Here is a 13,784-nt window from a genome sequence, read left to right as displayed (position 1 = left end):
TAAAGCTCTTTTTCCATACAATAATCTTTCTCCTTTCTCCAGCTCCTCCTAGCTTCTCCCCACCTCCTCCCCCAATTTATGTGTGATTTCTCATTATTTTCTTTCATCAATAACCATAAGACACAATGAAAATCATAACAAAAAACAAAAACAAATAGGGCAGAATAAAACTTAAAGTGCACAAACAAACAAACAAAACAAAATAAGACGTGGAGTTGGTTTTTGGTTACCCAATTATTTGGGGGCACAGGCCATGCCATGAAGTGTTGTTGATACGGCCTGTGATACTCTGTTACAGTAGCTATCATTTACAAATGGCTTCTTGGTGACAGCTGGGACCTTGTGTCCATCTGTCTCTCATTGCTGAGATCCCATCTGGCCTGAACCTGGGCAGGACTTATGCATGCTACCACAACCTCTGTGAAGTCACATGTGCATCAGTCATGTTGTGTCTGGAATATATTGCATTATATGCTGTTTACAAATGATTCTTAAATACCCTTGCCAGTGCAAAAAGCACATGCTTTTCCTTAACAGGGATAAGGAATAGTTTATTTCTAAAGCCAAATATCAATGACGATGCCCAGCAACACAGATTTAGGGTTCCTCAAATACCATGTTTCCATGTGGTAATTATTTGATGATATTTTTATAGGCACATTTCAAATACATTGGTGGAAATACATTAGTAGGAGGGCTGCATCCAAGCAGCAAAGTCTGTGTTATGGGTCTCAGATGATATCTGATGAATTTCGTAGTGTTTTAGTTGGTGGAAACTAGACTTTTGTTAAGGTAATATATTCTAGAAGATTTTTATCTGCTCATCAGAGGATGCTAGGTCAGACATAGAGGTGAGCAAGGGATGGCTATTTAGCAGGCTAAACATAGCTTAAAATAAGTAGTAATAGGTTCAGGCTTCAAACCTCCACATCTATAGCTATAGAAGTTCCTGCATCTCCTCAGCTATAGAAGTTCTAACCATTGAGATGTAATATGAATAGATTAATAAAATTAAATTTAAAAAAAGAAGTTCTCATCGGTCAACAACCTTCTAATAGGTTTAGTGGAAGATGCAAATTCTTGTTGTAGACGGTTGTGCACATCCCTTAGTGATTGGTTGTTAACAGTTTGGAACTAACGTATTTTAATTTTGCTTATTTTTCCCTTTTTACTTATGATGGGCACATAAGCGTGGAAAGATTTAGAAGTTCAGGAAGGCATCTAAGACAAAGAGGAAATAAAAAGTATGCTTACTTTTTTTTTTTTTTAAGAGCACTGACTGCTCTTCCAGAGGTCCTGAGTTAAATTCCCAGCAACCACATGGTGGCTCATAACCATCTATAATGTGATCTGATGCATACTGTATACATAATAAATAAACCTTTTTTAAAAAAGTATGCTTACAAAGAATTATTACGTTATTTTTGTTTTCTGGCCTTCACACCAGCACCATAGTTACCGTAGTAGTCGTCAGTTGTATCCTTTAATTGATTTGTCAGAGTAATTGTAAGTCTTAGAACCAGTGAATAAAGATAAATCTCTAAAAATAAAACATGGCACATAACTACCCTTCACAATGTTAGGAACTACCACTGTCTTTGGAGCAGAGTACAGATTCATTTCACACCAAGCCCCGTGTGGAATACATTCTGGACAGTTTTGACAGAAGAACAGGAAGCCATGGCATAGAATCCAATCTGGGCTGATTAGAGTACTCTCAGCAATCAGAAAGAGGCCAGCAATACCCTGCTATGCACTGAGCCAAGAAGCATCAGAGTGATGCTGAAATGCAGATTACACCACCTACAACTTCGCCCATGGTCATCTTTGTTAACTTCCCATGACTGAGGAAACTTCAAGGCCCCTCTTGCCCCCCAGGGACATGGCCTCCTTATTCACTGTCTATTAGCAGGAAATGTGCAAAGGGAATCACTTCAAAGAGCTAGGCTCTGTGCCCAGAGCTGGAGATCTGAGAGCTGCCCCCACCCTATGTGTGATCCTTCAGACAGGCAGCCAGAGATCAAAAAGCTATCTCCAGCTGCTTGCCTCTGCACATACACTACCCAAAAGCTAATCTCATTAGCCATTTCACAAGTAATAAATTGTTATTTCCTCTTCTCTTTGATTTCTCTTCTTGTCTCCCCATGCAATAGGCAACAAACGGCTTCTCTATCATTCTGTCCAGGAATTCTGTTTTCTTTACCTTTATGTCACAGGCAATCTTCTGCCTGGGTTCAGGGACCCGGGTGTGCAGATCAAGAAGATGCCATCTCTTGAGAATAGTAGCTTCCAGATCTGGATATGTTCCTGTAACCCACGTAGTGCTCTGCTGTTGTGCTGTATCAACAACAACAATAAAATGATTATTATTGTCCAATCACTAAGACAGACAAAATGAGCAATCATTACTTATTAGATGAATAGCTTGGTGGAAACATATTTATTTCACAGAAAATTCCCTTAAAACCCTTTTATTTTGCTCTCTCTCTTCATAGTGTCTCATGCTACCGAATCTCCCGAGGCCTGATGGCTACCTTACTCCTTGCCTGATAGCTGTCTTCCTCCCTATCTGCAAGCTCAATCCACTGAGAAATGACCTATTCCCCCTTTCTGGCTGGATCAGGTTTTTCATATGGAAACTTTTAAGCATTCCATTTTTCTTGCTTCCTAAGGAGGCTAGGTTCATTCCTACAGAGAAAGATGTAATTAGAATCCAAGTAGCATGTAGCTTCAGGTCCCTAGGAAGTAAAGAGGAAAGGTGTGCTCCATCTCTTTGTCCTGGATGGATAAACACCTGGCAAGTCCTTCCTTCTCCTTTGTGTGAGGAGGCGTTGTTTGTTTGGCGTCTTTGTTGTTTTGTTTGTTTGCTTTTAGACTGCATCTCACATTGAACTTCAAGTTGGCCTGAAATTCACTCTGTAGCATAAGATGGCCTGATGCGTGACAGTCCTCTTACTTTAACATTTGAAGAATTGATACTAGATTTTTAACCTTTTTTTTTTTTTTTTTTTTTTTTTTTTTTTTTTTTGTGGGGCTGGAGAGATGGCTCAGGAGGTAAGAGCAATCACTACTCTTGCTGGGGACTCAGGTTTGGTTTTCAGCATCAGTATGGTATCTCACAGTTGTCTTAAACTCTATTGCCAGGGGTCTGAGGCTGCATTCTAGTCACTGATAGTACCAGACATAGACACGGTAGATAGGCATCCATTCAGTCACAACACTCACATGCATACAGTAAAATAAACCTAAATAATAAATCTTTTAAAATAAACTGGCATATATGACTGTACATGTTCATGTATGTTTGCACATGTGTTTGGGTGCATATGCACATATATGCTTATGCACATTGAGGTCAGAAGTTGATGGAAGCTGCCTCTTCAAGCATTCTGGATCCTTTATTTTGGGATAGGGTATTTTATGGAATCTAGAGCCTACTGCTCTTGGTAAATTATCTGGTCAGCAAGCCTGAGGAATCTTAATTTCCCCAAATGGAAGACTACAGGCTCGTGTTAAGGGGGTGATGTGCATGCAGATTCAGATCCATATGCTTGCATGGCACTTTACCAAGTGAGCCACCTCCTCAGCCCTGAAAATGCCTGTAATGAGTAAGAATTCTGTTATGTTTTCATATTCTGCCAAACCACTCTTCTCCCATGAAGAACTTAACTGAGAGAGTGAATTATGGTGTGCGGTGCACATACACAGAGAAGGACACAGCAGATCATGTTCACGTGGAGCATGACATTCTTGAGAACCACAGCCGCAAGAGGTAGGAGCTACATAGAGAACAACAGTTATGTCAAAGTCAATTCAATTATGGCTGCTGCGTCAATAAGTTTCTGGGACTGTACAATTGCTGCCCAGTAAGGGTTGGGTGGGAAGGGCCAGTATTCTGGTTCTGGGAACAAAGCTGGGGCAGGTAAACCAGATTATTAAGCACTGACTAGGCAAGGGATGGATAGAAAAACAGGCAAAATGTCCATAGTCTCACAGCAGTCATATGCGATAATGCTAGTGGTGTTGTTTGAAGGAGAAATCTACCCAAGAGACTCACGTTTGAATCTTTGGTCCCCAGCTGGTGTCACTGGTTTGGGTGGTTATAGAATTTTTAGGTTACAAAGGCAGCTGAAGGAAGCACGTCACTAAGGAAAGCTTGCAAAAGTTTGTAGGTTTCCCTCACTTTTAGTTTGTTCACTCTGCTTTCTTAGTGGTGAAAATATGTGAGTACCCAGATGTCCTGTCCTGTTCTCACATTGTCCTTGACATTATGGACTTTAGCCCTCACTAGCCATATGTCAAAATAAGCTTTCTTCCTTCAGTTGCTTTTGAACATGTGTTTTACCACATCAGCAGAAAGTAACTGATATAGTTAGGACTGCGGGCAAGATGAATGAGAAAGATAAGGAAAGATGATGAACATTTGAGAAAATAATGAAGCAAAGAGAAATGTCCCAGAAACCAGAGAGAGTACACAGTTCTTACAGTTTAGTGTACAGGCCTTAAAATCTTGGCATAAACAAAGTCACATTTGTTCTTTAGTTTTCTTTTTAATGTTTTATTTATTTATTTTTAACTCTGACAATTTCATGTATGTACATAGTAAATATGATTCTATCCATTCCCCTACTTACTGCCCCATATGCTCACATATGTCCTCTTCCAACTTATTTCCTATTTTTCTTTTCTCCTTAGCCTCTGTCTTTGTTTAATATCTCACTAAAATGTAGTTATGAACGCCCATTTATGCTCTGGAGCAGGGCTGTGGGAAATCGCCAGGGGCCACACCCCCGCAGAAGTATGATTCTCCATTTTCCATTCACTGCTGACAACTTTCTCTCTCCTAAAATATTGCTGTCACCTCTCTCTGTAATGAATCTAATGCACTTATTAGTGTTTGTAGGGACGGAATCTCCTCTGAGCTACTTATTTTTTTGTATTTGATAACAAATGCACTGTTGACTAGCTCCAATCTCTGAGCACTTTGACCCTTTCCCTGATACTGTGTAAGGAAAGTACTTTCATCTCCATCATTTGTACTGTAAGGCATCCTTCCCTTTCTAAGCTCCAAGGAGCCATCTCAAGCACATGCTTTAATCATCTTCCAGGACCTTCCCTGACAATGAAGTTGGGATGTATTGTAGGAGAAAAGAATAAATAAAAATAAGTCATTAAAATAAAAAAAAAGCAGACGAATAAAAATATCTGAGTCACAGGACTTTGTCCCATGTTGATAAGCTCCCTTTCATTGTATTTGGACCTTTGGACCAGATATTTGTGGAGCATCTTCAAGATACATTCCTTGAAATTTCTAAGGTTGTGCTATAGTTTTCTGGTGAGCAATGAAGAATTACCCAGGAAAATGAAGCTGAAATGTGGCTGTTATTGTTGGTTTATGTAGAGAGGGCTTATGTTTTCTAGTGTCTTATCAGCTATCTGCTATGATCTGCTGTATGTCTATGTGTCTGCTAAACATACCTTTTAAAAACATAACTCCCAATATCATGATCTTATAAGATAGGACCTTTTGAGGTAAGGAAGGTAGGAGAGTGCAACCCTTATAAATAAGATTTGTGCTCTATTACATAGACTTCGGAGAACTACTTTCCTCTAACTCTGCATCAGCTTCTGCTATGTCAGAACCAGATTTTGAACCATCAGCAAACACTGAATTTTCCAGCACCTGCACAATTGCAAGAGATGCATTTCTGATGCTTATAGGATACTGAGTTTTACTGAAATACCTGTCTTAACCAAGTCTTTTCCTAGGAACTCTGCAGAGAAAAAAAAAGATGCCAGGCTCCAGAAAAAGGGCAAGGGTTCTGCTCCTTGCGTGTTCGTTCCAGTTTTTCAAACACAGCTGATTGTGAATGCTCTCCCACATTCGTGGTTTCACTTTTTCTCATCAGGGCCTTTGCTGTGGCATATGAGACTTACTGGGGCTTATCCTCTTTGTATTTCAACAACCGCAAAGCCAGGTATTAGGCAGAAATGTTCGGTCTAATTTTCATTATAGTCTGTCTTTGGCTTATTAGAAATATGAGTCTAGTTCAGTATAGTATTGAAGACTGCTGTCTTTCTGTGATGTCATGTCTTGAGTTGTCTGACCCAAGTCTGTGTTTTCTTTCTCTGGGATACTGATGGGTCTTAGCACCACCCAAGAGGCTTATTGTCATGTCTTTCATATACGGGATTCATCTTTTAGGGACATCTGAGTGTCCCAGCATTCATGGGGTGTTGCTGAGGTTGGTGTGACAATATGCCAGTGTTCTGCTCTGCCTTCACTAAGCTTCACCCCATGCTGTACTCTGGGAATCTTCTGGAATCACCTTCAGTAATGAATAGTCTTAGAGGTCAGAACTGAAATATTTGAGTGAGAGATTTTATGGGCAATATAAACTCAAGAAATGCCAGTAAGTAAGCAAGGAATTAAGACGTATGATGGTTAGTTGCTATTGACTTGAAAACATCTAGACTCACCTAAGAGACAATCATCTAGTCATGTCTGTGAGGGATGCTCTAGATTAGGTTAGTTTAGGTAAGAAGACCCATTGAATGTGGACAGACCATTTCATGGTCTGGGTTCTAGGCTGGAAAAACATAAAGGAGACACACACTGCACACCAGCATGCTTTTTCTGTGTCCTGCCTGTAGCTCTAATGTGAACAGCTGCCTCAAGCTCCCACCACAGTGATTTCCCTGCAGGTCATCTACTGCATCTCTACAGTGGGTATGGTTTATATTTTTTATACTATTATTTAATTTGTTGCTAAAACAATTGCTTACTCATAAATAGGTTTTAAGTCCACAAATCTGTAGTAAACCACTTCCAGTTTCTAGGATAGCAAATTCTAAAGGAGTGATTAAATAATTGGAATGTGCTATTGATGATGAAGCTATAGTGTATAAATGGAGAATTATTGGAATCAGGTTGGGAGGAGGAGAAGTTGGGAGAGCGAGCATTGGGGGTAGGAGAAGGGAAGGAGAAAGGGCAGGGAGGTGGGAAAGAGCAAAAGCAAGGGGAACCAAGTGAGTCTCTGGGAGAGGGGATGCCTGCCCCTAGGTAGAGGGCAGGACATGCCAACCACACCCTGAAGCAGCACCTAACATTAAACATACTATTTGCTTATTGTTTGCATAGCTGAAAATTATTCCCACTAACTCTACTGCTGCTTGTCCTGTTTTCATTCTTCTTTTCTCCAAGAATTCCCTCAAAGGCAGTTGGATCCAGACAGACTATATTAAGTATCTCCCTGATGTACAATTTTAATAATCACACATAAAGATTGAATTGAATCCGCTGTGATTTCTAGAACCATTTTCGTTCTTCTCGCCTCTGATGATGGGGTCATCTGAATGGAAGCATTAAAATGATTCCAGTCTGATATAGACTGGCTTTGGCTCAATAGCTCTGCCTCTAGGGTTTGTAAGTGTCATGTATCTGCAGCATTTACTAACAGACACAAAGTGAGCTTCCCCGGAATCCAGGCTTGTTTTCAAACTTAAGAAAGGTCATTGAGACCCTATGAGAATATACAAGGGGAGGTAACCTCCCTCAGTCACAGTCATAGGGGAGGGGAATAAGGGGAAAATGGGAGGGTGGGAAGAATGGGAGGATGCAAGGGATGGGATAACCATTGAGATGTAACAAGAATAAATTAATAATAATAATAATAATAATAATAATAATAATAATAATAATAATAATAATAATAATAAAAGAAGGGTCAACCCAAAGGTTTTGGGTTTTTTGTTGCTGTTGTTGCTTTGGTTTGTTTTTTGTTTTTTGTTTTTCTCAATCTGATGTTACAGTCTTGCCAGCTATGGCATTATCTGAAGCAATGATTTCTGGATGGTACTAAGAAGGAAAGCTCTCCCCCTCCCTGCCCACCCCCATCCCTGCCTGGCCGGCTTGGCACCATATGGAGCTGCTTTCTAGTTCCCCTGTTTGGGTAGCTCATTCCAGCGCATCTCTAGGATGAAAATTATGTCTCACTAATCACCAGAGCCGCCTGACTCAGATTTGTGAAGTATTCTGGCTTCCCGCCATATGCTGCGTGTTATCTGTTGTTAATATTTGTGGTGGCTGGTGAATTTGTTTCCAACTGGCAATTTGAGGCCAGAGAGGAGCTAAGTGGTTGTGAGTGAAATTGCATTGGGATTCTTCCTTAGAACAATTCCCCAAGGCTCAATTCAGCTCTGCTTGAAGCATTTTAATATGGACGGGAGGCTAAGTCTTCCTTATCCTGTTATTATAGATCCTTTAAAAGGCTAATGAAAAATGCAGTGTGAGGGCTGGGAAGTAGCACAACATATGGTCCCAGGAAGGAGGGCCAGCACTTTCGTGATGAATGTGAAAGAGACTCTGACAAGGTGAGGCAGAATTTAATGAAAGGCCTACTCTTGGGATCACTCTCTTCACACCCTGGTGCATTGCAGCTGAGCAGCTGCTACAGTGTCAGAGGCCTTCTGAGAGCTACCTTGTCTTGATAGCTGGGTCACTATGCAAATCCTTACAGAACACAGCACCCCCGAAAGGGTGTGGCCAGGGCTTCCCATTCAAAGAGTTCAGCACTCTGGTCAGGGAGACATTTCTGTTGTTGTGGCCTCGGCAACCAGAGTGGTTAACAAGGGTTTAATATCCTCACAGAGACCCAGTTCTATGCTGCTACTGTAGAAGCCTTGGAAGCTCTTTTTGGAATGTCCTTGGAAGCTTTGGACTTGAGCACTTAAGGGCAGTTCAAAAGCTAAATTGTAAGGAAGGAAATTGGTTTTATTTTAATTAAGTGGGGATTATTAATATCATGTTAGACAGAATTTTAAATGCTTCTTTAATTTCGTTTGGGATTATATATGGCTTAAGGTGGCCTATTTGGGTGTCAAGTTGACAAGGGGTTCGGGAGTAAACAGTTTTCAACTTTTATAGGTCCAAAAGCTCCAAGGTGAAGTACACTTCTGAGCATGTTCTTGAGGAGGTTTACAGAGATGATAAGGAGGGATGGATAAGCCTGAATAAGACTGGGGCCATCAAGTATGCAGGGGGCTGGATGGAAGAAAGAGCGAAGAATGACAGAGCCTCCTGGCACAGACAATTCTTTCTGCTTCCTTGTCATTGCGAGCTTCCTTCCACTCTGATGCTCTGATCCATCACAGGCACAGAGACATGGAGCAAAGAGGCCCTGGATGGAAACCTCTGAAGTCAAGACTAGAAGTAAATGCTTCTCCCTCCAGCTGTCTCCCCCACTGCTTTTGTCACAGTAATGAGAAGTCTGACATGTTTACTCGCAACATGATTAGGGCAAGTTTTCCCCACAGATTACTATTATCAGTGTTACCATGACTTTTTATTTATTTTCATTAGATATGACTATTAAATCTGGAGGAGACTGTAAGTTTAATGGTCTTTTTTTCTCTCTCATTTTTGGGATAAAGTTCTGTCCTAGTTTCAGTCTGCTGTTGTTATGAAACATTGTGACCAAAAGCAACTTAGGGGTAAAAATGATTTATTTAGCTTATACTTTCAGATCTCGTGTCATAACTGAGGAAAGTCAAGAGAGTAATCTGAGGGCTGAACCACTTGTTATTTTTTGTACCATTATCTCCATGCTAGGAACTCATTTCATAGCCAAGAAATACAGCAGGAACCATGGAGGAGCTACTAAGTAGCTCACTCAGAAGCTTGTGCTTAGCTAGCTTTCTTATCCAGCCTAAGGCTATCTGCCTAGGGAATGGTGCCACCCAGAGTGGGATGGACCCCCTACATCACTGAACCACCCAGACAATTCCTTAAAACATGACCACAGGTCTGTCTAGCCTGGAAGTCCCTCGGTTGACAGTCCTTTCTCTGGTGGAGCTAGTATGTGTTAAGTTGAAAAGTTGAAGCTAACTAAACCAGATTCAAGCTTCAGTTGATATTAATGCCCAGTTGTGACAGAAGTAAGGGTTGAGGTTGAAGATTACTCAGCCATTGGGTTTATATTCATTGTCTATTTAATACTTAGTGTGTTACGATGATGTTGAAATCATCTCTTCATCTCTAGCTGGCTAAGTGCTAGAATTCTTATTTCATATCAGGCTCTAGAACGTGAGGACTAGAGACAGATTTGTGATTATTTGCTTTTTATAGAGGCAACTAATACAATGTTTAGTGGAAAAATCAGCTTCAAAGCCAGATAGTGGTCGATGCCTATAATCTCAGTACTCAGGAAACCCCGGCTGTAGCAAGATCATAAGGCAGAGACCATGCTTGACTGCATAGTAAGTCTTATCCTCAAAACAACTAAAATAACAAAACAGCTTTAGAGTTTTACCATAAACCTGTGCATATGGAATCATTTTAGATGACACAAATAGTAACAGTGCTGTTATTAGAAACTCAGAAACGTCTCCCAGACTCCACTGACTAAGAACAGTGAGTAATCAATGCAGACAGAAAGCCCAGGTTTCCCGAGCCTCTTCTGAAGTAATTAGATCATCTTCACTCTGCTTAAAGGCAGCACCCACTCTTTTTACAAGATGCTCATGCACTGTGGTCTCACCCAGACGGAGAACAGATTTGCTTCTTATCATGGTGGGAAGAAAGTGAAGAGGGAGCTACTGAGTAGGAGGGAGGCTACAGGCGAACACTTCCTTTGGCTGACAATAAAGGGTGGGGTGGGTGGGTGATGCCTTCCTTCATTTCTTGGCTGCTAGATTCACTTACAGCCACATTCAGAGTACCTTTTACACAATAGCCATGGGATTATCTGTGCTGGATCAGCCCTTGATCTGTGCTGGACCAGTGAATTAGATACCCATGGTAGAATGACTGGCAAAAAACAATTCTAGAATTCAGAGATCTGAGGCTTTTAAAGTATTTGAAACTTCATTTTATCTCCAAACGCCTTGTCAGCTGTATACACAGGCTACCTCTGTAAGCCACAGTTAAAGTAAGTACATAGCCTAAACAGTCCAATTGCCTCAAGAGATTTGTTATATAACATCATAGACTTATATTTCGTGATCCTCCTTTTGCAAAGATTTCTGATTTAGCATTGTTATTGATTAAATAATAGGAATGAGCTAAGGGCAACAAAGCTTTAATATATAAATGCAGGTTTATGGGAAACAGTGCTGGAGGGAGAGGGGAAGGGAGAATGCACCCTGGGTGTGGGGGGAAGGGAAGGAGAGAGGGCGAGGGGGGCGGTTAGAAAATGGCGAGGGCAGCAAGCAGGGGAAGGGAGGCAAAAAAGGGGGCAATGAAACCAAATATCTGATTTGCATCTCTGGGTGAGGGGAATCCCTGCCCCTAGGTAGAGGGCAGGCCATGGCAGCCACACCTCGCAACAAGGCCTAACATCCCAGCCTTTCATTGATAATAAACAGATAATGGCCAAAGAAATCTGGTCTTTGACATAGATTTGGGCTTGGGTACAGAAGACTGGAATGTTGGCCAAGTATAGGAAGAGCAGGCTGTTGTATTTGCTGTTCAGGATCTGTGAGACCATCTGTGGATAAGAAACCGCAGGTCCAGCTGATTCAGTCTGTGAGGTTTAGGCCTGGAGCACCTGCGTTCTGGGTGCAGCACCTGGCAGGATACTGCTGTAACATACAAATGTTAGAGGCAGAAGATAAAGTTACGGAGTTTATATTTTAAACTTTTAGGGCCATAATCATGGTGTTGGGGAGTCCTAAAACTGAGTCATGAGGGGAAAATCCCATCCTCTGAAATAGGAAATACTTATCTGGAGTGTGACCGTGTATTTGAGTGGATCTCCTGAAGCTTACAAGAATCTTTTTAAGTTTACAAAAATATACGAAAGTGCTGGGAGACAGTTGAAAATCTGATTAAAGTTAAAGCTCTGAACAGTCTAAATACAACAGTAGCATAGTGAGGGAAGAGTTTTTATATACCTTTACCAATCTTAAATCACCTTCTCTCACCCTCAAATACTTTTTTAGATCCTCAGACCTTATATAAACTTTACACTCTTTTGAGAAGGTAGCTGAAGCCTTTGTTTTTGTTGTTAAACTGATCTTTAAACCCATCAGGGACCTCTGAAGGATAAATTACTGCAGGGAGCATAATCCAAGCTTGCTATTATTGATTAATATGACAGAGGCTTAGCCATTATCCAGACTCCCTTCCCAGTAGGCTCCTGTGGTGTCAGTGACTTCATTCTGGGTACAGGTCTTAAGACAGCATCACAGCATCAGTCTGGGCCCAGCAAATCTGAGAGGGATTTCTGTGGAAGAGGAATTTGGGGGAACTATTGACCTTATTTTGTCTAGGCAAAATGGGGCAGTCAACTCTTCACCTGTCCAGAGTTTGGGCAGTGAATTTGCAGCAGGTTAATTGAGTCAGACTTTCCCAGCATCACAATCCAGGTGGTGTCTTATGTCATTGTTCCCAAGTCTTCCTGGAGGCCTTGGGGTCAACCCTAGAATCTGGAGTCTCTGTCACATTAAGCTTTTTATTTTTTTATTAAGCATGGAAATGTACTTATTCTACAGTTTCTCTGACAGATTTGAGGACCATTATCTATAAATTATAGCTGATCTAAACAAATTGTGGCTCCAGGTGAGGGAGTTGAGGCAGTCCTCAGGAATGCCAGGAATATGGAGGCTTTCCTTGGAAAGGACAGGATTGGAGAGAGGCAGTGGGATTATATATATATATATATATATATATATATATATATATATATATATACACACACACACACACACACATACACATACACACACACACATACACACACACACACACACACACACACACACACACACACACACACACACAAGGTCTCAGATATTATGTTATATGAGGTTTATTAAATGAGCATGGGGAGAGAAGGAAAGGGAGGAAGGGTACCCCCAGAGAGAGAGAGACAGAGACAGAGACAGAGACAGGAATAGTAAGAAGAAGAGAGAGAGTAGAGGAGAATAGAGAGAGAGAGAGAGAGAGAGAGAGAGAGAGAGAGAGAGAGAGAGAGGTGACGTAGAGAGTAGAGAGAGGGGGGCACGTAGACAATTTGTAAGCAATGACATCACAAGTAGGCAGACTGAAGCAGAATCCTAACAACTGGACCATGTGAGGGAGGGAGAGGGGTAAGAACACATGTTTTGTAAAAAACCTGGAGAGATGAAGTTTGAAAAAAACAATAGTGCAGACACCGAGGGCAACCCTGGCTCCCAGTCTTTGTCAAATCACAAGAATATGGAAGTAGCATCCCAATTCAATACTCTCAGATTGGGAGGTTTGGTGAGGTTAATCCATAAACAGACTTAATACTTCTGAACAAAGGCCTGGCTTTGTTTCACATGAACTTGCTCTCCTGTGGCCATTTATTCACAGAACTGAGTCCAGGAAGATCCTGGACCTCCCTTCCCTACCCCTACCTGAGGAAGAGACACCTGGTGCTTCTTGGCAGCAGCGGGGGTGGGGGTGGGGGACAGGATAATTTACTTAGTGCAAAGGAGCATCAGGTGGAGAGGGAGGTGGGAGAGAAGCCATCCCCACATGGCCCTGAGTTGCCAGGCTGGGTATTCTACTTCTTCCAGGTTTAAAGATGATGGGATTGGACCAGGTGGAGAATGATGAGGTATAGGAAATAGCTCCATGAGTCTGGCCTGCTGGGCTGAGTGAAGTTCAATTCAGAATGAGCGAATGGCAATGAAGTTATAATATATAAATGCAGGCTTATTGTAGGCAGCACTGGAGGGGGAGGGGAAAGGAGAACATGCCCTTGGTGTCCGGGGAAGAGAAAGAGACAGGGCACAGAGGTGGGAAAAGGGCAAAGGCA

The 13,784-nt window shown here is 41.5% G+C and overlaps 1 pseudogene across 1 annotated transcript in view; it reads right to left on the bottom strand.

Moving 5' to 3' along the window:
• LOC311588514 (high mobility group protein B3-like) overlaps window positions 1–13,784 on the bottom strand; it is a 389,002-nt pseudogene that overhangs the window by 281,356 nt on the left and 93,862 nt on the right. The gene's annotated exons all lie outside the window — the stretch shown is intronic.

This window comes from Acomys minous (assembly GCF_964271855.1).
Source record: "Acomys minous genome assembly, chromosome: 17".
NCBI classification, from domain to species: Eukaryota; Metazoa; Chordata; class Mammalia; order Rodentia; family Muridae; genus Acomys; species Acomys minous.
The sequence above is the reverse complement of the archived record's forward strand: the minus strand, read 5'-3'. Positions and strand labels throughout refer to the sequence as shown.